Source organism: Gopherus evgoodei, chromosome 9 (assembly GCF_007399415.2).
Source record: "Gopherus evgoodei ecotype Sinaloan lineage chromosome 9, rGopEvg1_v1.p, whole genome shotgun sequence".
Taxonomy (NCBI): Eukaryota; Metazoa; Chordata; order Testudines; family Testudinidae; genus Gopherus; species Gopherus evgoodei.
Genome location: NC_044330.1, coordinates 48,376,370 through 48,400,548, shown reverse-complemented (window position 1 = coordinate 48,400,548; position 24,179 = coordinate 48,376,370). Strand labels below are relative to the sequence as shown.

The window sequence follows — 24,179 nt, the reverse complement described above, 5'->3', positions numbered from 1 at the left end:
TGACTGAAGTCCCTGCACTCAGAGAAAATGGCTGCCACTCTATGGTTAGAGGGCTAGACAGGGGACTATAGGTAGCTGAAAAGCTGCAACAGGAATAGGTGGGAAGCAGGAGGCAGACTGAGGAGAGGGACAGCGGTATGTGGTATAGCAGAGAAGGAGAATATTAGGGGAAGGAGAAAAATGTGGGGACAAGTGACCATGGGGGCAGGAAGCTATGAGGGATCATGGAAAGCAATCTCTGCCTCAAGCTGCATGCAGAGCAACAATATTTTCTTTACTTTTTCATAACTTTGAAATAATTTAATACCAGATAAAATGAGCAACTCTTGAGCACAGGCCAGAAGACAGCAATGCAGGCAAGTTACACACACGTCCCCTCACTTGGTTCTGCCAAGGCACCTTACTCTTGACCAACAATATCTCTAGTTGTTTCAGTCCTGTCACCCTACACAGCTTTGCTACTATACCTCTGTATTGACCTCTGGCACTGCAGCTATTCTGGACCTGGGTCCCCATAAAGATTGTCGATGCAGCTCAATCTTCCTAAATCAGGACTCTGCACCACCAGTGCAGTGAAGGGTTTCAGGAATGGAACAGCCTGGGATTGCTGATGGCCAGGATTGAGATGCATTCGACAAAACTCTGTAGGATCCCTGTACCGGATAGCAGGGAATACCATTAGTTAAGATTACGGTGTCTTGGCAGAGCCCAGGGAACTGTGTTGGGTTGCTCATTTGGATGTGTGTCAGTGGGTGGAAAATCATACACCTCCAATAAAAAGAAATCATCCCTTCTAGGGTCTGGCTTATTAACAAAAACGTAGTCCCCCAAATAGTACTACTTGAAATGTCAGCCTAAACCATCTCCTCTTATCTGCCCCACTCCACATTCCCTCTGCCAGAGGGCTACCCACACCTCACATCCAGATGAGCCAACTGTGCGCTAACCGTTCTAGTACATAGCAAATGCTCCCTCTTAACAATCCCCCATAGGTTCAACACCTGCTAAAAATGTTGGGGTTTCAGGCAATCACTGCCAGCCTAATACAACGGATATTAAATCTATCCCAAATTAAGGAAGTTAAGACTATGCCCCTCATTAGCTACACTAGTATTTACGCACGTTCAGCCTGATTAACTGACCATCCTGGATACACCAACCTCATTGGAAGCCAGCCTGAAGAAAGGAGAACTGTGGCTTGAGAACCTTGTAGATACCCATCAGAATCAGCCTCTCTGCAAGCTGTATTTGTGACAGAATGGAGAGAGATAGGCAGATAGTTCTTGGGATCTGCCAGGTATTTTCCTGGTTTCATAATTGGTACAATCTTTGCCCTGCACCAGATTTTTGGGATACAGTTGTCCTGCAGAAAGTCAATTGAGGAACCAAAGCACTCATCTTTTTGCCTTTGGCCTAGGTGAAGTAGGAAGTTCATGTGTGTATAATCCAGGCCTGGAGCCTTTCCTGTTTCATACGCTTTATGGCCTGCCCCAGCTCCTTCCCTGAAAAAAGGGCCATCAGGTTTGAATCCACACTAGGAGCCTGCCACTCCTCTGTAACCTCAGTTTTGATCGCACAGCTGATAGGTTTATCCAAGTTCCATGTGAGGCCATGTGAGATGTAACAGCATTTGCAGTGAGTAGGAAATTCCTTTCTGATGAACCTGGAATTTCCAAAAAATCTTCTGAGATGTGGCCAGCTTCTTAGTTTGACTGATTCATTAAGTATTAGTGTGAATCCTCTCACTGGGTATGAATGCGTCCAAGGTACTTCTTTTGGAATCTAGCAACAGGCAACCTACTATTTTCTGTGTTCAGGGATTAGTTGCGTGTGGCGAGATGACAGTTTACTGTTTTGGCTTTTAAACAACATATTTTTAATTAGACGCCTTGGGGCACTGGCTGACGCAGAAATACAACTAGAATAATTATTTTAGTTTAAATTGTTTGGGGAAATAATACTACCGTTTTGCACTTAGGCAGTGCTTTTTCTCACAACTTAAAGCACTTTGCAGAGGTATTATTCCCATTTTATAGATGGCAAAAACTGGTGCAGAATGCAATTAAGTAATTTGTCCAAAGCTCCGCAGTGCGCCAAAACCAAAGCCAGGAATGTAAACCAATAAATGATGGATCAAGAAGTACACCTCCGAAGCATTATTTCAAACAATCCATTTTATATTCAGAATAGGAAGAGAGAAAGAAATAACATTCTTACTTTTTGTTCCTAAAAAATGACATTTTACAAAAGCGTTGATGACTTTCACAGCTTCCAGAAGCAACTAACATTTTAGTGAGACTAATCCATATGGTAAATCTTACATTCTTCTGTATACCCCATAAAAAGGATTGCGCAGAACGAAACAGCACTGATGCTAATTATCACTGAAGAGTCTTCATTCACCCTTATTGTATGAAGCTAATTAGGTTCACATTTTCTTTTTATAGGCTGTTGTGATAATCACAGTTTCCTCTCTCCTACACATTTAAAAGGCGTTTGGTGTTAGGCTTTGAGACTTATCAAAACTTAAGGATATTTTCTAAGCTGTGGAAAAAAAAATCAATTTTTCCCCAAAAATGTCATTTTCAGGGCAATAAATTAAGGATATATTGTTTTGTCTTTATCCATAGTTTTCTGGATGGAGTAATTCTATATAGGTGTGCTACTACCAAGCCCCTTTTTTGATCTGTAATCATAGCACATATTTAACTAGTTAGCATAGCACCTTCTACACTACTCAAGAATTTTTGTTAAGTTTTTGTTGTTGTTAGTTTATTTATATAGTGGAACACAAAGTTTGTTCTTGAGAATTGGGAACAGAATTCAGGTCTCCAAAAACTCAGCCCTCTGATATTTCAGCTATTCCATGAGATCTCTGAAACTAAGGGCTTGTCTACACCTAAAATGTTACAGCAATGCCACTGTGATGGGAACCGCAGCCAATGCAATGGTTTTGAATGAAAACACAGCGACATATGTATGAAGCAGCAACATAGCTTAGTGGCTAGGACGCTGGACTGGGAATCAAGAGACCATGGTTCTGTTGCCAGTTCTGCCATTGTCCTGTTATGTGACACCTGACATAGTTGCCGACTCCGTGAGTGCTCCAGGGTTGAAGCACCCACGAAAAAAAGTTAGCAGGTGCTTAGCATCCACTGGCAGTCAAGCTTCCCCCCCCCACCCCCCCCCAGTGCCTCTCACCCACCAGCAGCCCCACTGATTAACTCCTCCCACTCCCAGCGTCTCTTGCCTGCTGTGATCAGCTGTTCCACAGCATACAGAAGTAGCTGGAAGGGAGGGGGAGGAGCAGGGACAGGGTAAACTTAGGGGACGGGATAGAAAGAGGCGGAGTGGGGTGAGGCCTGAGAGAAAGGGGTGGAGTGGGAGTGGGGGTGGGGGCTTGCAGGAAGGGGTGGAGTGGGGGCAGGACCTGGGATTGGGAGGGGGGAGGTGTCAAGCACCCCCTGGGTAGAGAGGAAGTCAACACCTATGACACCAGACACCTCTCTATGCCTCTATGTCCTCTTGTGCCCTCTGCCCTTTTCAGTGCAGGGACTGTCTCCCAATATATGTTTGTACAATGCTTAGCACAAAAGGACCCTGATCTTCGTTATGGCCTCTATATGCCACTAATACAATTTATGGGATCATCATCACCATATATTTCATCCTGGAATCTCTATGATTGAGGTGACAGCCTTGGACTGGCAAAATTAAAATGAGGTAAGACTGTCATAATGCCCATAGAGCTGCCTTTTCCTGAGAATCAGTCACCATTCCACACAAAAGCTGTCAATAGCTGCTCTTATTTCAAATAGAAGTAAATGCTTCTGCCCTACATATGCTCCTCTGTGGCTTGGAAAGACCATTGATGTTGATAGAAAGGATGAAGGTGAACTTTCAGAGAGGAAAAAAAAAAAAAAAAGCTTCTCTGCTGTGGTCCAACTAGAGCAACTTGCTGTCTACTGATACAAATTCAAGAGGTCAACACAGTCAATGTTCAAAGCCGGCAGGCTGCATTTTCTTTCCCTTAGTTCTCTGTGCTGAATCCAAATTTTGGTGCCAGACTAGCCAACATGCAACAAGACATAAAAACCCATTGAGGAAAAGCAACCACCCAAAAAAAACCCCACAACACAACAAAAGGGCCATAGAGAGCCCCTGGGAGCGCTGACTTGTACATCAAACAGATCTTTCTTAAAATAATGCACAAAGAATACACACATAGATACATTCATTTACAGCCACAAGGGCAGGGAAAAAACACGTACTAAAATACAGCCCTCCACTCATGGGCTGAGCACAGAATAACTGACTGTTCTCACAGGCCTCCCATTCACCAGAGCAGCTCAATTCCCACTCTGGACTTCCCCACAGAAACTCGTGCAATGAAGCAAGCTTAACCGTCTCCTCCTCCTCCCCAACCCCCAGAAACTCGTGCAATGAAGCAACCTTAACCGTCTCCTCCTCCTCCTCCCCACCCCCCAGAAACTCGTGCAATGAAGCAACCTTAACCGTCTCCTCCCCCTCCCCACCCCCCCAAAAAAGAGTAAGAGTATTAAGAAAGACACTGCCAGATCACTTTAACAAAGGCTACCCCAGCTCTAACAAAATATATAAATAAAAAATATATCATTCCAAGTTCAATCTCTGGATTCTGAAGTTACCAAACTCCTTCTACACTTCCTCAAAAGCTTTATCCCAGGTTCCCTCTCCTCCTCCTGTCTTCACTTCTGAAAACACTTCAGTGATGCAACTAATTGCCAGTCAGACACAGACAACAGTTAGCTAGCTCCCCTAAACTTACTAGCATATCAAGAATAAAGTAGCTTGACAGTTTTTAAGGGCAGATGGTACTAGCTATAATAATCTAGCCTGACCACACATTTGCACGCTGTGATTTTTGCCCCCAGCTCCATAAGTTGTACTTGAAATAACTGAGCCTCATTGCTCTAGTTCAACCCTGGACTCCTTCCTCAAATCTCACTGGGACACATTCCTATTTAGCCATATGGGAAAGGCAAGGTAGCTGCGACCCCGATACTTACTTGATACGATCAGATTGAGATTCTGTGGACTAATACCCATCTTAGGGTATGTCTATACTACCCACCGGATCAGTGCGCAGCGACTGATTCAGGCGGGGGGGGGGGAGGGAGAAAGGATGTCAATTGATTGTGTCTAATCTAGATGTGATAAAATCGACCCCTGAGCGCTCTCCCATCAACTCCTCTACTCCACCGGAGTGAGAGGCACAGGCGGAGTCGACAGGTGAGCGTCAGCAGTCGACTCACCATAGTGAAGACACCGCGATGAGTAGATGCAAGTACATCGACTTCAGCTACATTATTCACGTAGCTGAAGTTGCGTAACTTAGACTGATCCCCCCACCTAGTGTAGACCAGGCCTTAGACGTACGCCCTCAATTTAAGGATCCCCTATTAATGAAGAATCTACCACAACGCTGGGTAAGCTGCTCCAAAGGCTATTTACTGAGAAAGGAGGAACTTGTTTTCAATGCACACTGTCATCATAACAGTATTAGTCTGCTATGATATTTTTTGACTTGGTCATTTGATCACTCAGTGGGAGAGAGAGTTTGGTTGATGCAATCTCTGAATGTTCTCATGGTAATGAGCAGAAAGTCATCCCCAAAGGAGACCTATGGCAAAAGAGCAGTTCACTTCTTCTTGTGTCTAAAATGATCTTCGTAGTATTTTGAGTTTGGCTCACGATTTTTATGGGGGACGGGGGGGAATGGGTATCTTCAGAAAAAAAGGAAACGAACCATGAGTAGCACAGTAAGCCTAACTGCTGCCTGAATCACAAGACAGCAGGAGCTCTGAGGATAGGCAATAATCATAATCAACTCAGGGAAGGAGGGAGGATAGTTCTGTCAAAGTTACTATCTAACAGCCTCTGGTGGCTGGCTGTAAAATATGAACAGCTTCATTTAAGGCTATAGTTTTCCCCTGTTTCGCTAAAGGGTCAGCATCATGTTAATGCAACTAAGAGCTAGTCTACACTAGAAACACTTCAGTGGTGCGGCTGTACTGATGTAGCTGTGCCGCTGCAGTGCTGACGCACTCTGCCCATGGGAGAGAGCTCTCCTGTCGGCATAAATACTCCATCGCCCTGAGCGGTGGTAGCTATGTCAGTGGCAGAGCTTCTCCCACCGACATAGCACTGTTCACACTGGCGCTTAGGTCAAAGTAACTTACATCGCTTAGGTGGACGGCTTTTTCACATCCCAGGAATGATGAGTTCCTATTGTCTAGCCTGAACAAAACAACACTACTTCCCTGAGCCATCAGTTTACCCATAAACAAATGTAGTCTTCTCCCTTGAACCATTGTTCTTTCCCTACAAAAAATGCCTACTCGTGCTCAAGTAAGTGTTCTGATGCCTGGATCCAAAATCTGCATCAGTTCCACTGGGACTTCATCTTCTCCTGACTGATCATTCTGGGGGCTCTGCCTGTCTCCAGCACTCCAGATCCTCAGCTACCACCACCACCACCTGGGAACCCCGACCGGTTCAAGCTTCACGGAATGGTGAGAACCCAACTCTCCCTCATCTTCCCCCCACCCTGCCCCCCACTCTAGGTATAGCTTTCTAACCCTGACTTATGCGATCAGTTATAGTTTTCTAAACCTGACTTTTGTAATCAAATTTAAGATAGATTTAATACTGTCACTGTTCTGTTTGGCTCTCCTTGTATGGTTATTACCTGGCAATAAATAGCATCTATAGTTAAGATGGTTGCCTCCCTCCCTCCCTCTCTCATGATTTTGGCTTCTCCATTTGCTCTGCAGCAATACTCCTCTTTACCTAAGCTAAAGATCTCTGTAATGCCCAAAAATCCTGTGGCGTTTGCTCATCAAGTGGGTTACTGCCAGAACAATTGTAATGTGAAAGTGGGGATAGGGACATGGTGAACCTGTGGCACAGGAGGGTGGCAGCTTTGAAGTGCTGCTCGACCCTGCCTGCTGAGTCCAGGGGCATATAAGGGTGGCAGCTTGAGAGTGCTGCTTGACCCAGCCAGCTCAGGTGTACTCTATTCTGGTGCGGTGCCCCTGGTGCACGAGGGTGACAGCTTGGAAGTGCTGCTCAACCCAGCCTACTGAGTCCAAGGGCATATAAAGGGTCAGCTTGGGAGTGCTGATTGACCAGGCCCTGCAGGATAGCTCCATTAGGAGGGAACGTGTAGAAGGGAGAAGTAGAGCTGTGTATGGAAACACAAGTGACACAAGGAGTACATTGTTAGAATTACAGAAACACACACACACCCCGTCCCTGAAGAGTAACCCTAATAAATGACTGTACCCCAAAGTAACGGGCAAATCTGGTAAGAGACTAAATACCATTTTTATGTCAATGTGATTTATGGTTCAGTCACAGACAGAAATGAAAATGCTGCTCATATAAAAATACTGCTTTTGTATCAGGGATGAAAGGAATAATAGCTTCTTACAACTGTTTCCCCAAGGCTGAAATAGTTTTCCAGCCGAGGGCCTTTTCATTTTGTTTTAAACTCTTTTTGAACACACTACACCGATACAATCAAACAAGGCAGGGTCAAGGGGCACAGACTTTGCTCTCCATTTTCTATCAGTGATAAGCAGGTCTTTTAGGGCCTTATCCCAAACACACTGAAGTTAATAGAAAAAGAGATCTATTCATTTCAGTGGGCTTTCAGTCAGTCAGGCTTTTACACCGGAAAGCCAAAATTTTCAGAAGTTACTTGTGATTTTGGTACCAAACTTCAGAGGTTTAAAAGGGTCTTGGTTTTCAGAGGGCTGGAGCTCAGCACCTTTTGAAATTCAGGCCCCTTTAAGGTGTCTCAAACTGGTCACCCAAAATCACTAAGCATGTTTGAAATGTCTTGGACTCAACTCTTCAGTGCAGAGACCAGTCATTTACTCATTGGCTGGAAAGCACAATGTACGCCTACACCATTATATATACAAAAAGGTCACGCTTCTCTAAACGCAAGATGCCACTCAGCAGATAATCTTCCAGTAAAACTGTAAATTAATAACATTTTGTTTTTTTTTGTTTGGAAGAGGTTGTCAAAGGCATCCAACTAGAGGAGCTTTTCATCAGTTAAAGACAAGATATAGGTGGCCAGGAGCTCCTCTGCTCCTATCTCTCCAGAGCCATCATCCCTCTTCAGCTGCCATTTTGATAATCCCATTTGCTCTTTTAGGAATACAGTGAGATCTAGATTTGGTATCCCAGTTTCTTACAGAATCTAAACGCTGGCAGAAACCCCTATACATGAAGGAGGAATCCCCAGAAAACCTGAATCATAACATACTACGATTGTCATCTGGCCCTGTACACGTTTGTTTGGTTTTTTTTGTTTGTTTGTTTTTACACCTTACAAACTTCCTGAGTAAAGTGAGCCTATTTTTTCATCGAGTTCTGATATTTACCTGGGTTGAAGCAGATTACGTTTCTGACATTTCCCCCTCACTTATATAAGAGAGTGTGACTTTCAAACCCTAGGCATACAAACCCTAGACAAATAAAACTAAAGCGAAGGGATATTTACTCATTTGCATTTAACTGAGTTCTAGAGGAATTTGGAGACAGGAGATTATTATGTACTGTTATTGATTTTTGTGGACTGGCAGTGATCTACCCAGTGTGGAACGCTTGTCTCCTGGATGAGGGCAGCCATGCCCCCGGCATAGGTGTCAACTTTCACTTCTCCTAACCTGGACCGCCACACAGCCACTCTCTTGAGCCAAACTTTCCCTCTTTTATATCTGCCATGGCGTGAGACAGGAGAACAAAAGTAATGCTCCTTGACAGTCAGCACCAAGCTAGATGGTGAATTCATCAAAAGGGACCTTTTCTTAACTTCATATTATCCCCCAAAGAACCTGCTTCTTAGAGCCAGAAAGGATCAGAGGTGGCAGTAGGAAGTGTAACCACAAACGCTCAGAAGGCTGGACAGTCACAAGGTATGATCCAGGCCAGGCCTGGCAACAGCATGGTGAGACTGTGGCCAAGCAGTGTGCAGAATGAGGCTGGAAACGTTAAACAACAGCTTGCAGTTGATCACCATGCTGCCAGCAGCGAAGTAAGTAGAGAACAGTGTTTTGTTCCTGTCCAATTCTCAAGGGGGCTGAAGGAAGAGAGTAATTTCACTGTATGTGGATGAGGCTAGCCAGGAGACAGTCTGCAATTCCCCACTACTGCTTTCTCCCTGGACCAATCAGGAGGAGGACTGGAAGTGGGAAGAAGTCATTTAGTAGACTAGCCTTGCTGTTTGGCATCAATCTACAAACTGTCTAATGAAATGTCAGTAGCAAATGAACAGGTGCCTAACTGCTCTTGGAATGTTCTCTGATGCTCGTGATCCATTGATGGCAGCAGCAGGCAGTGAAATCATCACAGTCAACTGGTTTAAAAGGTCAATCAGGGAGATCAAGGTCACAGGAGACCTTTGACCTTCAATTTCCACACTCAGTGAGCTATAGTTTTTACTCTCTGCTTTCCTAAAGCCCAGAACACTTCTTCCCCCAAGTTCTGCTCCACCCCCATGCCTCTCTTTCTGGCAATGGAATTTCTCAAGGGTGCTTCTACATTATTCAGAACAAGTGCAAATGTGTGACCTAATCAACACGCTGCAACTTAACAAAAGAGAGTTACGAACAGCTAGAGGGCTCCTGAATGGAGAGACAGCTCTCCCTCCCTCCCCACTTTTCTCTCCAGCATTCCCAAGAGACTCTGAAACTGTTAATCTGCACCACAAGCCCCAAGCTCACTGAAAGCAGCCTTCTTCACAGTTCACAGCAGTGGGCGTGATTTATTATTGCGCTCGGTCCCAGGTTGCCAGCCACAGCGTTGGTTGTATGCAAGGAAACATTGAAGAAGCCAGTCAATAGGAATCCAAGGGAAAAATCAGAACTAAAAACCAGGAAATGAAAGCAAGAGAGTGAAGAAAACACAGGAGATTGATGTTGTACTAATTTAATCAGATTCTTTCCGCACTCTGCTTAAAATTAAGGGGGACAGCTCAAAAGCAGGAATGAAATTATGTAGCCCTAGAAGCCGAATGGTTTCCTTGCTGATATCCCAAAGAAAATGGCAGAGAGCATAACATTCCTAAGACTGACAAATCTTTTACCTGGCTTTCCCCTTCCACTAAAGAAAAAAAGAGTTTGGATTTCTGCATCAATAAAACTTGCTTTCTACTGTAGACTATAGAACACAAAAAGCCTGCAGGTATCTTGACAGCTAGAGGCTGCTGTTTAGGACGGGGAAATCAAAACAAAAGAGAAGAAGAAAAGTCTACAAAAGCAAATGTTTTCCATAACAAGGACACGGGCTTCTGTGTTTTAGAAGTATTAGTTCTGGCTTCAGTCACAAGCATACAAGAATTTGACAAGTCCCTCTCGCTTCCTAGCTCCTTCAAAACCACACCAGTTTGGCACAATTGGCAATCTCTGCTCAGAGAGGGACCAGGAAGAGTGCAGCAGGTCAGGATGGAGGTGTTCTGCCAGAACTGTGGGAGAGGAGATTTTATAATCTACATGTGTACACTGTGCTTGGGTCAGAGCAGTGCTATTTATGACAAGTAACATTTAGCCTTTTTTAAAAGTAGTATTTGCCATTATTTTATTGTTTATTTTTGTACTGTCCACAGTAATGCTGTGGTTGCATAGGAGCAAATGTATCAGGCTGCAAACTAGTTCCACTTATAAATCCTTATTTCTTCTCTCTCATGTCTTAAAAATCTCCATTGGAGCTGAATCTTTCTATACTCAGTCTTAGGAGGAGGATTTTGGGGGGAATATTAAATTTTGAGGACAATGTGTTCAGCCTTTTCTGAATTATGCAAGGCCAGATACATATAACTCCGATTTGAAATTGGGCATAAAAATCAATTGCTCCTTTTGGAAGACGCCTATGGGTCACATTTGAAAGAGCAAGGTGAAAGATACTGGAAAAAATGACATCTGAGCATGCTCAATAGACTTTTTTTCTTTTTTTTTTTTTAAACAGAGCTTTTGTTCTGCAGAGGCCTTGTTTGCCTCATTCACTGAGGAGCACAGAGAATCCTTCATCCTTCACCATGCAATGTTATAGAAAGTATCTCTCATATCAATTGAGAAATAGTAAGTTAGCATGTCAACCAGGATTGTATGCAGAATGAATGTGAACATTACAACTGAATTTTGGCATTTCTTGATTTCCAAGTGACTCACCATGCGATCCTTATTTTGTTTTAATGTAAAATTATGTACTAAACTGTACAAAGTGAGCAACTGTGCTGCTATATTAGCCACACAGGCATGCACAGAATAGCCTACCTGCACTGTCAACTCTGAAAAGAAATGAGATAAAAAAATCACATTGTGGACAGGGGAAGTAACTTTCAAATCCTCTAACTCAGCCAAATCACAGCTAATTAGAACCAGAATGCTTAAAAGGTATTAGAATAAGTTGCAATTCTCCTTTTCCCACAGGGAAAAGTTAATTCCTCACTCAAAGAGGACAACTGTATTTTGCTCAGATTTTCCAAATAAATGCTAGCTACAGATATATAGTGCCCATCTATAAAAAGGGAAATAAAAACAACCCAGGAAACTACAGACCAGTTAGTTTAACTTCTGTGCCAGGGAAGATAATGGAGCAAGTAATTAAAGAAATCATCTGCAAGCACTTGGAAGGTGGTAAGGTGATAGGGAATAGCCAGCATGGATTTGTAAAGAACAAATCGTGTCAAACTAATCTGATAGCGTTCTTTGATAGGATAACGAGCCTTGTGGATAAGGGAGAAGCGGTGGATGTGATATACCTAGACTTTAATAAGGCATTTGATACAGCCTCGCATGATATTCTTATAGATAAACTAGGAAAGTACAATTTAGATGGGGCTACTATAAGGTGGGTGCATAACTGGCTGGATAACTGTACTCAGAGAGTAGTTATTAATGGCTCCCAATCCTGCTGGAAAGGTATAACAAGTGGGGTTCCGCAGGGGTCTGTTTTGGGACCGGCTCTGTTCAATATCTTCATCAACGATTTAGATGTTGGCATAGAAAGTACGCTTATTAAGTTTGCGGACGATACCAAACCGGGAGGGATTGCAACTGCTTTGGAGGACAGGGTCAAAATTCAAAAGGATCTGAACAAACTGGAGAAATAGTCTGAGGTAAACAGGATAAAGTTCAATAAAGAAAAATGCAAGGTGCTCCACTTAGGAAGGAACAAATCAGTTTTACACATACAGAATTGGAAGAGACTGTCTAGGAAGGAGTATGGCAGAAAGAGATCTAGGGGTCATAGTGGACCACAAGCTTAATATGAGTCAACAGTGTGATACTGTTGCAAAAAAAGCAAACGTGATTCTGGGATGCATTAACAGGTGTGTTGTAAACAAGACACGAGAAGTCATTCTTCCGCGCTTTACTCTGCGCTGGTTAGGCCTCAACTGGAGTATTGTGTCCAGTTCTGGGCACCGCATTTCAAGAAAGATGTGGAGAAATTGGAGAGGGTCCAGAGAAGAGCAACAAGAATGATTAAAGGTCTTGAGAACATGACCTATGAAGGAAGGCTGAAGGAATTGGGTTTGTTTAGTTTGGAAAAGAGAAGACTGAGAGGGGACATGATAGCAGTTTTCAGATATCTAAAAGGGGGTCATCAGGAGGAGGGAGAAAACTTGTTCACCTTAGCCTCCAATGATAGAACAAGAAGCAATGGGCTTAAACTGCAGCAAGAGAGATTTAGGTTGGACATTAGGAAAAAGTTCCTAACTGTCAGGGTAGTTAAACACTGGAATAGATTGCCTAGGGAAGTTGTGGAATCTCCATCTCTGGAGATACTTAAGAGTAGGTTAGATAAATGTCTATTAGGGATGGTCTAGACAGTATTTGGTCCTGCCATGAGGGCAGGGGACTGGACTTGATGACCTCTCGAGGTCCCTTCCAGTCTTAGAGTCTATGAGTCTATGAGCCCTAGAAAACTGCATCCTAGCAGGTAAAACATTCAGAAAGTTTCAAGGAACTGAAAACAGGGGACTATAATGAAAACATTCACACAACCTATGGCTATCACTAGCATTCCAGTTATGACAGCTTAATTGAATGATTTAGTTACCCAGGACAGCCTGCTGTATCCTGTTCATGAAACCTAGCAGCCCTCATGTTTGTGTACATAGCTGCTGGACGTACGAATTCCAAAGCAAATGAGCCTGCTCACAGCTGTGTTAAAGTCTGTATTAAAATCCTTTCATTCTATTCAAAATTCTATTTTAAATGCCACAAACGGTTCCTGAATATTACTCAGCTGGCAGACGGAGCATGCACAAGCAAATTATTCCCAACTCAAAATCTGAATTTTCAAATGAGTAAATTCCACAACATTCCTGAACGCCACTAGAATTTACAGAGGTCTGGGCCATGCCAGACAAAGCTGGGAAGAAAGAGGTTTTAACCCTGCATTCCTAACGCAGAATACTTTTCTCCTTCCTCTCCCCCTCCCTCACTCTACAGCTTGCCTCTGAAAAAGCTCCCTGTCCCCAGAGTGCAGATGGACAGAATAATTTAAAATTAAAGAGTAACAAGATAGGATCTGTAAAAACCCAGTGTCAGACCCTTCCTTCCCATTTTGTGAACAGGCACCTATGTTGCAAAATACAATACATACATGGTAGAGTGCAGCTATGGCCACAAATTGTTAAGCATCACTTTAAACAAATCAACTCGTATGCCAAGGAAGTTAAAGAATATTTGTTTAATTGATGGGAGAGGGAGTTTTTAAGTTTACTCATAGCACTGCTTCTTTTTGTTCTTAAAGTGATATAGATGACTAATAATATGTTACTTTGCTTTGTTTGTTTTAATTCCAGGCCGTTAAACAGCTGAACAGCAAATTTGCCAGACCCCGATGTGGAAGGACAAACTCATTTCTAGACTCTCGGGCACCACTTTTCATTCATTGCGGGTTCAGACCCACACAACTCTAAAATGTGAAGGGCCACATTGTAGAGATTTGATGGTTTAGACTCATGAGTAACAGGAAGTGGTTACCTTAAGCTCACTTGAAAACAAAGGGGACTTTTGGGAGAGGAAATGCAAGGCAAAGATTTGGAGTCTCTAAGAGTAAAGACCCATCTCTCTGCGCAAGATTCAATTCCTGTCCATCCACAACACACTCAGCAATAATCTCGGAATGAGGATTCTGAGCAGAGTTGTTTCTAATATCTAGTTTTCATTTGTGAACTATTAACCATCCATTCAAATGCTGCCAGTGTTTAACAGCTGTATTGCAGCCACCTGTGAGCTGAGAGAGGCAATGAATGTTGTCTACAGGATAGCACACTGGACTGACAGTCAGGAAATCCTGGTTCTAGTCTCAGCTCTGCTGCTGACCTGCTGTGTGACCTTGAGGAAGCCACTACACTGCTGCCTCAGTTTCCCATCCTGTCTGGTCTAATTAAATAGGAAGCCCTTTGGGGTAAGGGCTGTGTCTTGCTACATATGCATAATGCCCAGCATGATGGGGCCCCAATCTCTAGGCAGTACAAATGATGATTCAGTAGTTGAAGTGCCAAGCTCGCTAAAGTAGCAGCATGTAAATCATTGTTTTATGAATCTTTAATTGTTGAGTCAATTTAGTGAGCAATTGCCCTGGGTTGAACAGGGCACTGTGGAGGTAATGGAATGATGTGCTGGAGGGGTCCCTTGAGAGCTAATCTTTTAGCCTCTTGTTAAAATTCCACTGCCCAGGTTAAGGGAGGGCTGGGGTGATTTCTGGCCTCTAATGGAGTTCATACTCTCTCTGTGGAAACTGTTAAATCATTCCTGCCATAAAAGACTTTTCCCTGTGGCTTATAAAACTACTCCTGAAGAGCATTCTTCTCTTTTGCAATGTGTCGGATCGCACCAAGTGACAGGTTGGATTTGGGGCTTTGTTGTTGCTTTATTTTGAGTGTCTGTAGGGAGTCTATACCCTACCCGGCAACAAAACGTTCACACTCACCAGTTAAAACTCCAGCTGGACACTGCCCTATCAATATACTCTGCAAATTTTGTCAAGTATTCATATTTCCAGCAAACAGAGTACAATAAAAGTTTGCTTGAAAAAGTGGCATTGCCTCCTTCCCTGTTTTTTGTTTAAATATGAAAAATGAATAGAGTCTGAAGTCCCTCACTCCTCTTCTCTGCCAGCAAGTATGCTGTAGGGAAATTTTAGTGCAAGTCCCTTGTTAGAAGCTTGATTGCACAATGATGTAGCCAACAGCTGTACAAATTCCCTGCACACACTTTTCCCATTGAACAGCTTTCCAGCAGCCCCACCCCTTTGTGTCCAGTAGCAACTCTTGAGCAGACACCAATATCAGTGTCAAACTGTGCATCAGTTTGGGGACATGGGATCATTTTCATTTAGGACTACGAATGGACAAAGTCATTTTTCACTTAAGACCCAAAACAGAATCTGAACCTAAGAGTCAAGTAGTGAACACCTGTAATTCAGAGAAGACCGTGTATGATGTGTCCCCATCTCTGTAGCCTGGTTTACCCCTAATATAGGGAGGTAAGGTTCACTCTGAAGGGTATGGTGACGTGCATCTGCTTTGGCAACTGATACATCAACTTAAACTGAAGAAAAAGAAAAGGTAGAGTGATGAACTGAAAGAAAACAAGCCATACAGAATTAATCTGCCAGCTAAAGAAGCCAATTATATTAATTTTAGCCAGCAGGTGATGCTCTGGCAATAAGAACAGAGATTATGTGTTATAAAGGCTGCAAGAAAACAACCGAGCCACTTAAAAATATCAACCAAATAACATGCAGATATGTAAAAGAACACTTAAAACCACAACCACCAACTAGGGAAGGATAAGGCATAAACATTTCACCCCTACTATCGCTGATGCTCTATCATTGTGAGATCACTTTCTTTGTCATCTCATTAACAAATCTCCATTGGCTAATTACACAAACAATAGGTGTTACAATAAAAACAAGATCATACTTCATCTCCTTGTTCCATTCCTGGGCAACTGTTCCCAAAATTGTTCCAATGAAATCAGAAGTGTAACCAGCTAGATAACTCCCACTCCACCCCAAAACACTGTTTGAAAACTGCTCTGGCCATGAAATAAATGAAGCAGAATGGAGGCAGAAAGGACACTAGGATCGAATTGATATTTTATTGATCATTCGTTGAGTGCTTGGCCCATCTCTTTCCTTCTGTCACCTCCCCTCCCCAATCACTTCCATTCCAAGGGGACAGAATCAAGGCCTTTCGATTCATGGAATATTTATGGAGCTGGAGACCTCAAGGCCTTGAAAAGAAGGAAGATTCATGCATAATACAGAAAGGGAACTTGCAGTGCAAAATAGAAATTTACTGCATAGGCCAACTGAACTGTGAGGCAGAAAACTCGTTAGGAGAAAAGGGATGATTCACAAGTCACAAATACCGGATGAGACACAAATGTTAGAGTAGGTAACCTAAATACATTAAAGTGGGGTAATGACATTTCCTATTGCCAATTATTAGCTGATTAATTAAATTACCCTTCTCTCACTGGCAGAAACTTGAACTGTGCCATCCTCTCCTGCAGGAACTAAAAAAAAAATAATAATCAGAAATAACTCTACAGTGGAGCAAGCAGCAAGTCTTAAATGTTAGCCACTGAACAAAGCAAGATAGACCATCAGTAACTGTTCAGAGAAAGAGACCACTCAGCAATCAGTCATGCCCAGTACCAGGCTTACAATGGCACTAGGCCCAGGCTTCAGAGGGGCCCCAGCCCGGCCTGCTCTGCTTGGGCTGCAGTCCAATGCTCCGCCAGCTCTTCTTCGCCCCCTCCACCTCTTCTCTGCCTCCTCCCCCAGGCGTGCGCTTTCCTGTCCCTTCCCCTCCCAGCGCTTCCCCGCCGCCGAACAGTTGTTTGCCGGCGCTCCTGGAGGGAGGGAGTGGAGAGGAACTGCAGCATGCTCAGGGGAGGAGGCGGAGGCGTGGCCTTGGGGAAGCAGGTGGAATCAGGACAGGGTGGGGTGGGGTGGCCCGGCCCAGGGCCCCCGCACTCCCCCTACACATACCTCCTCTTCCAGCCCCCTACTGTGAGATGCTCAGGGTAGGGGGTGGGGGTGGGGGTGGGGCAGGGAGCACCCCCACCACCCCAGGCTCCTGCCCTGACTCCTGCACCCCACCTCACACACCCCCCACCACTGACTCCTGCAACCCCCCACATCCCCACCCTGAGCACCGAATAGGAGCTCCTGCACCCCCCGCACACATTCTCACCTGCACCCCTTGCACCAAACAGGAGCTGCCCCAGGTAAGTGTTCCACAACCCTGAGCCCCCTCCTGCATCCTAACTCCTGGCCAGACCCTGAACCCCAACCTCCAGCCTGCTTCTGCACCCTAATTCGCTCCCAGACCCTGCACCCTCTACCCTGACTCCTGCACCCCCTCACACACACTCAGCCCTGACTCCTGCAGCCTCTCATACCCTTCCAGCCACCTGACCTCCCTGACTCCTGCGCCCCCCTCATACACTCCCAGCCCTAACTCCAGCACCCCCTCATACACTCCAAGCCCCCTGCCCTCCCTGACCCTTGCAACCCCGCCACACTACCCCCACATCCCCACCTGTACCCTTTGCACCAAACAGGAGCTTCCCCAGGTAAGCGCTCCACAACCTTGAGCCCCCTCCCGCACCCTAAATCCTGGCCAGATCCCGTAGCCCAATTTTTTTTTTTTACAAAAGCACTTTACAATAGTTAGCTAATGGTACAAACAATATTTGGAAAGATAATTAAGTGGTCCACTGAGGCCCCAAGTGATTTTCAAGTGGTCTGTGGGAAAATAAGTTAGACTACAAAAACAATCAAGGTATCTCACTTATTTTCCATTTATTTGCCATTACTTACAGGAGGAGGATGAAAAAAAAAAAGAATGAAAAAAAGGGGAGGAAGGAGATGAGAGAGAATGTTCTTTTTCTTGGCTGGGTCCCAATGAGGGGCCCCAAAGATGAAGCTGAGCACAGAGTCCCAGAAACTCTAAAATCTGCCACTGGGGAGGACCCCTTCCCCACAGCTCCCCATGCTGCAAGCAGGAGCTGAACCCCCGAGCTCCGCATGCAGCTGCTAGGACAGGGGCTGACCCCACCCTCGCCCCAGCTCCCTGCACTACTGTCAGGAGCTGTGGCTGACATCCTCCCCATACTGCTGCCAGGGGCTGGGGCTGGCCCCTAACTCCCCCAAGCTCCATTCTATCTGGGGCTGACCCCCCCCCCACAAGCCCTGCTGCCTGACACTTCATGTCGCCACCCCCACACAGACACGCACCTTCCTCCATGCCGTGCCGGGGGGGGGGGGGGAGCTTTTTTGGTAACTGGGCATTTGTTCATTTGTTCTTGCCAACTGACCAGCTGGCAAGCGCAAATGAGATAAATGCCTGTTTTTGTCAAAAAAGTCAGGATGGCTGGGACAGAGCTTAAAAAGGGAACTGTCCCAGCCAAATGGGGACATATGGTCACCTCATTTCCAGGCAAGTGGGCCCTGAGAGAGTCCGGCCAGGGCGGGGGCAGACCGTGGCCTGGCTAATAGCACCACTCCTGAGAGGCCAGAGTAATTATCTGCCCTGGCACTGGACTGGCCCCAGCTGTGCTGCCAGTTCAACCTTCCAGCGGGGCCAGTGAGTGTGGCCAGGGGGCTGGGTGTGAGGGAGAGGGTCTCTGGAGATGTGGGGGGGGCTGCTGGCCAGCGGGGGTTGGGGGGGTAGTGCGAGAGGTCTGTGTGTTGGGATTCTGGGCAGTGAGTGATCTGAGTGGGGTGCTGTGTAGTTGTGGTGGGCTGTAGGGAAGGAGTGGTACAGCTGCGTGTGGCATGCTGGGCAGGGGTGGTGGTGTGTAGGCTACTGTGCATTTGTGGTGGAGGGGGCTGCTGGGCATAGCAGATCTGGGGGACGCTGGGCATAGGGAGTCGGGGGCTGTGTGGCACGGCATAGGCCCACCCATGAGGGGAAGGGACAGGCTGGCAGCATAGGGCTGGGCGGGCCAGTGTGCATCTGGCAACTGCTGGTTTGTATACAGTGCCCTTGCACTGGGCTGGGTGGAGTGGGGCTGGCCCCACTGTGCTATACTTCATTGTCCCTGGCTGGTCCCTTGCTCTGGGGACCGACCCTCCCCATGCCATGCTCCATTGCCCCCAGGGGGGCCCATAAATATGTTTGGTGCCAGGCCCACAAAAGGTTAATCCGGCGCTGCTCATGCCATATTATCAGAGAGGTTGAAATGATAAAGGACCTGATCCACAGCCTACTGATGTCAATGGTGACTGGCAAAGCGAGTGTCTGTTCAGTGCTGTCTGTACAGGTTAAAGAGAAAGGGGCATAGGACTTTCAATCATTAAAATCCTCCACAGGACCATAACACACACAGGCCACTTTACTGCACGCATGCAATTATTTGTAATTCTATTTCCACCAGTGTGTTTCAAACAATAAGCTAATACAACAAAGAACGTACCCCCTGGGTTTGACAACAAATCTGAGTTTTGTGGTGATACTTCCTTAATCCTCCATTGGATTTTTATGGGGATGGTTATGGGAAGGGAGAACAAAATATAAATAAAAGCAATCCCAGCACGTTAAGAGGAAAAAAAAAAATCATATTCATGGCGAAGCTTTTCCATACAGGTTCCAGAGGAGGGAGAAAATGTCTCTTTTCTTGCCTGAAGTGGCAGCAGCAAAAGATGTGCTAATACCCCCACTTATCTCCCCCAAATCACACACTGCTAATCTTACGGAGCTGGATAATAAACAAATTCAGCAAGCTAAGAACTATAGCCATGCCCAAATCCCCTTCTGTCTTATTTGGTTTTCATGGGGTGCTGAAAGGGGTTTATTTATTTAGTGCGTGCATAGTCGTCTAGCTAAGAGATGGCATCTTCAGTGACGCGCTGCAGTTCTTTTAGGCCACTGCTGAACCTAGTCAGCAGGCATTCATCGAAAGGGGGGTGGGGGAGCAAAGAGAAGGTTCTACCCTGCACTACACTGTCCAGGCAGGCCCACACCCCTACTCCATCCCTTTGATGGGATGTAACCGTTTTTGCTTTTTGTTTTTGTTTTTTATAGTGTCCCAAAATTCTGATTGTTTCTCCTGGTTCTGGTAGTTGTTGCTCATTAGCAGCTTGTGATTATAAAAGAAGAAACAATCAAAGGATAAATGGTGTATTTTTGTTTTAAATCAAATTTCATTATTCACAATCCAGTGAATAAATGCAGAGCTTTCAGTCTCTGTTACTCTCTTTCACACTTACACCTTTCACCGGCCCTTTGGCTCCAGCTTCTGCATGAGATGCGAGACAGAAGCAGAATATGTCCTTCCCTTATGCTTTTGAGCAACTGTAGACATATAACAGACTTGTGTTGAATTTCTTGTTACTTTACAAGAGGTCATGGAAGTACAAACAAACACAGCTAATAAAAATACCCTGTCTCTTGGTTTTGGGGGGCTCTTTTGAAACTCTGAGGAGGAAATTGAGACCGTGAAGGCACCATCATCATTTTGACTTTCTCCAAGAAATAAAGTTAGCGCATGCCCTTCAATTCACTTTGAAAAGCATCTGAGTTCAATAAACTTTTGTATGAGGATTAGAGGTGAGGCTGAAAGCAAATGGTCTCTCCTAGTTGATAAAAAAAAAAAATGCATTCCAATTCCCAACCTCCCCTGACCCCTAGGCTGAGAGTTTTTTGTGCATATTTGACATGTTTTCTATTCTAGACAGTGATTTCAGGGAACCTAATCTAATTCTAGCCTCTTTTTTCTTTACAGGAACTCAAATGTTCAGCATTCCTTACAGAGAGCTAATTTCTTTTATTTGTATTTGAAGTAACCTTGTATCTGTATCTTTGTTTTCCATGTTTCAATTCATAGAAAAGGTTTTACATTAACAAAAGTCACCTCATGGGAAGCCGGTGAACATTTACAGGATTATTATTTATTATTGGTATTACGTAGGCCCGAGAGGCCCCAACCCAAGATTGGCACAGCACTGGGCTGGGCCCCCTCACACACAGCGAGAGACTTCCCTGCCTTCAAAGAGCTTACAGTCTAAACAGACAAGACAAAGGGGGTGGGGGGGGAGGGGGAGAAAGAGGCCTGGAGGTGGAGTAGTTTCACCCAATGTCATAGAGCAAGGTCAGAGACAGAGATAAAATGAGAGAAAAGCTGGGATAAAATGTGATGTACAACAGAGCAACCTCCTGATGCAATTTCAAACTTTCAGTTTGAAGCTAGGTGCCGTACACAGAACAAAAAGATGTTCCTCTCCACATAGAGTTTATTCAGTTTGCTTCGTAACAGCCTTTAGCCAGAACCTGATAAATCCTAACAAGGTGACTCTGGAGTTGGTACACATAGAATAAGCAATACATATGAAGTTCTGAAGTGTAGTCACTTGTTTTTGCTCATTAAAAGGTCATTACAAAGTATCATATCAGCATGTAACTTTACTGAATATACATGAATATAAATGCACAGATTACACAGAATGAATATAATAAGAGATATAGTCAATTTACAATGCTTGTTAAAACTTGGTCCTCAATTTGGAAGAGTACTTTTTGGCAATTCTGTAAAAATTTAATTGACCAAGTGCCTCCTCTTACAAGCAATGCTTTCTATTCTCCAATGCTGGAACATAACAAAACTCCACTAATGCTGGCGGCTGGTGTGGGGAAAAAAACCCAGTTAGTGCTAAATTTCTGTCCAAATCCAATTAAACCAACTGGAGTTATTTAAAAAAAAAAAAAAAATCCCTCTTCTCCCCCCTCTGCCACTTCCAAAGTTTTAGAACAAACTCCAAGTCGACACTGGAGTTTCTGGTTCTAATTAAAATGACAGACTTGATTCTAAAGTAATCTACAATTGGAGGATACATGTAACAATTGCAGTAGAGTCAAAAGGGCTAAAATAAGAGATCAACCAATTAAATCACTTGAAAGTATATTCCACAAATCACTGAGGCGCCTCAGGTTTTCCTCCCCATGCAGCTGTGGCCCTGACAGCCAAGTGGTGAGTTTTTAATACTGTCCAACATAAACAGTACTTTCCTCGCAGGTTACATTTCATCATTTCTTCAGTAGGCAAAATTCCCCTAAATGATCTCTGGCCTAATTACCCACAGGTGAATGTGCAGGAAGTACAAACCACAAAAAGCTTGGTCTCAAGAGACCATACAAAAATTAAAGGCAGCTCTCTGCCAATACAGGGCTTCTGTGAACCTTGGCTTGGGAGGAAAGTGGTTTGCAAATTACAGTCAGGCAATGCAATGAAAATACATCTGAAGAACTACAAAAAGCATACAAAGTCCAATGTGTTTGTGTCGCTCTGGTCCATCCCAAGTCCATTTTTCTGTTCTCTGTCTCACTTTATCCCTCAATCCCTTGCTTCTCGAGAAAAGATTCTGGATCGTGTGGATAACAGTTATTCAAGGGATCCATAAGGCACATTCATAACAGAATTGGACAGTAGTAGAAGTGGTATATTTTTCTTACAAGCCACAATGGGATGTGTTAGTTGGACATGTTGGCTTATGTTTTCAAAAGAGCCAGCCACAAGTACACAAGGATCCATTATTGTAGGGGTTCTATATGTCATTGCACCGTGACCCCCTTCTGACAATAAAAATTACTACACGACCCCAGGAGGGGGCACGAAAGCCTGAGCCCACACAAGCCCAGCTACTCCAGGTGGGGGGTGGGAAGGGAAGCCAAAGCCTGAGCCCCACTGCCTCAGGCAGGGAGACCAAAGCCAAAGCCCAACCTCAGCCTCGCAACCTAGGTCTGAAGTCCTTGGGCTTTGGCCCCAGGCCCCAGCAAGTCTAACTCAGCATTTGCAATCTCATTAAAACAGGGTTGTGACTTAAGTTCCCTCTAAGCTGTCAGGCCATACGGCTGCAAGTGTCGTGTGCAAGCATCTCTCCCTCAGATGTGGCAGCTCCGCAGGGTCTGAGGGAAAGGTGCCTCTCCCTCAGCCCTGGGCTGCTGTGGGGAGAGAGGGTGGGTGGGTGGAAGTCCTCTCTCCTCACCGCAGGCCCGGGGCAGGCTGTATCCCAAACCCCTCATCCCCAGCCAGAGTCCTTCCCCGTTTTCCCTAACTCTCTGCCCTAGCTCTGAGCCCCCTCCTGAACCCCACATCCCCACCCCAGAGCCCACAGCCCAGGCCAGAGCTCTCACACCCCAGGCCAGAGCTCTCACCCCCGCCCCCCCCGCATCCCAACCCTCTGCCCCAGCCCTGACACCCCCCCACCCGCACCATACGTCACCTCCATATTGGCATACATAACAAAATTCACTCTGCACATGGGTGTAAAAAAATTAGAGGTACCATTGGGCGTGACCCACTTTGAGGTCCCAACCCCCAGTTTGAGAACCACAGCATTAATGGAATGGCTCACAGCGCCGGCTTTGAAGAAACAAGCCTTGTTGTTTTAAGAAACACAGCCCTCTGATTTTCAACAATCAATTGGCATATGAAGATACGCACCACATTCTGGATCCAAGCGTTACTTTGTGTATCTATTTAATGTTGCTGATTTCAACACTAAGAAAAGGCAAACATTGTCTTGCGGTGACAGTGCCCTTCCAGAAAACCAGAATGGCCCTTCACATAGAAAGTCTTGCTTTTTCACATTTAATTATCGAGCACTTAAAAGGGCCATCATGCTCATAGCGGGGTTCATAGCAATTAGAAATAATTAAGTTAGAGAAGCTAATTTATTTAAAGAATAAGAGGGCCAGAAATAAAAAGGGAATTGTCAGACTCCATGGGGGCCTTGGACCAAATCTGACCAAATTAACTAAGGTTCAGATGACAAACGTCTTCTGTGCTAGACTTTTCCCACATTCCAGATGAGAAAAAGAACTAATGAACTATCTCAAAGTTTCCTTGCCCACAACTCCCCTTCCAACACACACATCCCCCAATAGAAGCACAGCAGGAGCACTCAGTCTTCATTGTTCTTTGCAGAGACACTCACTAAGGAGAATGAAAGCTTTTTTTTATTATTATTATTTTTAAAGGAAATCTACTTTAATGGACACAGGAGTGTTGACTCCCATCCCCTTTTTTACTATTACCCATTTAATGGGTAATTTCCTTTTATAAACAATGGCATCCATATAATGTGCCGAAATA

At 44.8% G+C, this 24,179-nt stretch overlaps 1 protein-coding gene and 1 long non-coding RNA gene across 2 annotated transcripts in view; one reads left to right on the top strand and one right to left on the bottom strand.

Moving 5' to 3' along the window:
* Nucleotides 1-24,179, bottom strand: part of HS6ST1 (heparan sulfate 6-O-sulfotransferase 1) — a 282,737-nt gene that overhangs the window by 186,765 nt on the left and 71,793 nt on the right. The window lies entirely within an intron of this gene.
* On the top strand, nucleotides 17,768-23,418 carry LOC115657459. The gene is made up of 3 exons (XR_004001976.1): nucleotides 17,768-17,846; nucleotides 20,916-20,920; nucleotides 23,407-23,418. It is a non-coding gene; the product is annotated as an uncharacterized LOC115657459 (long non-coding RNA).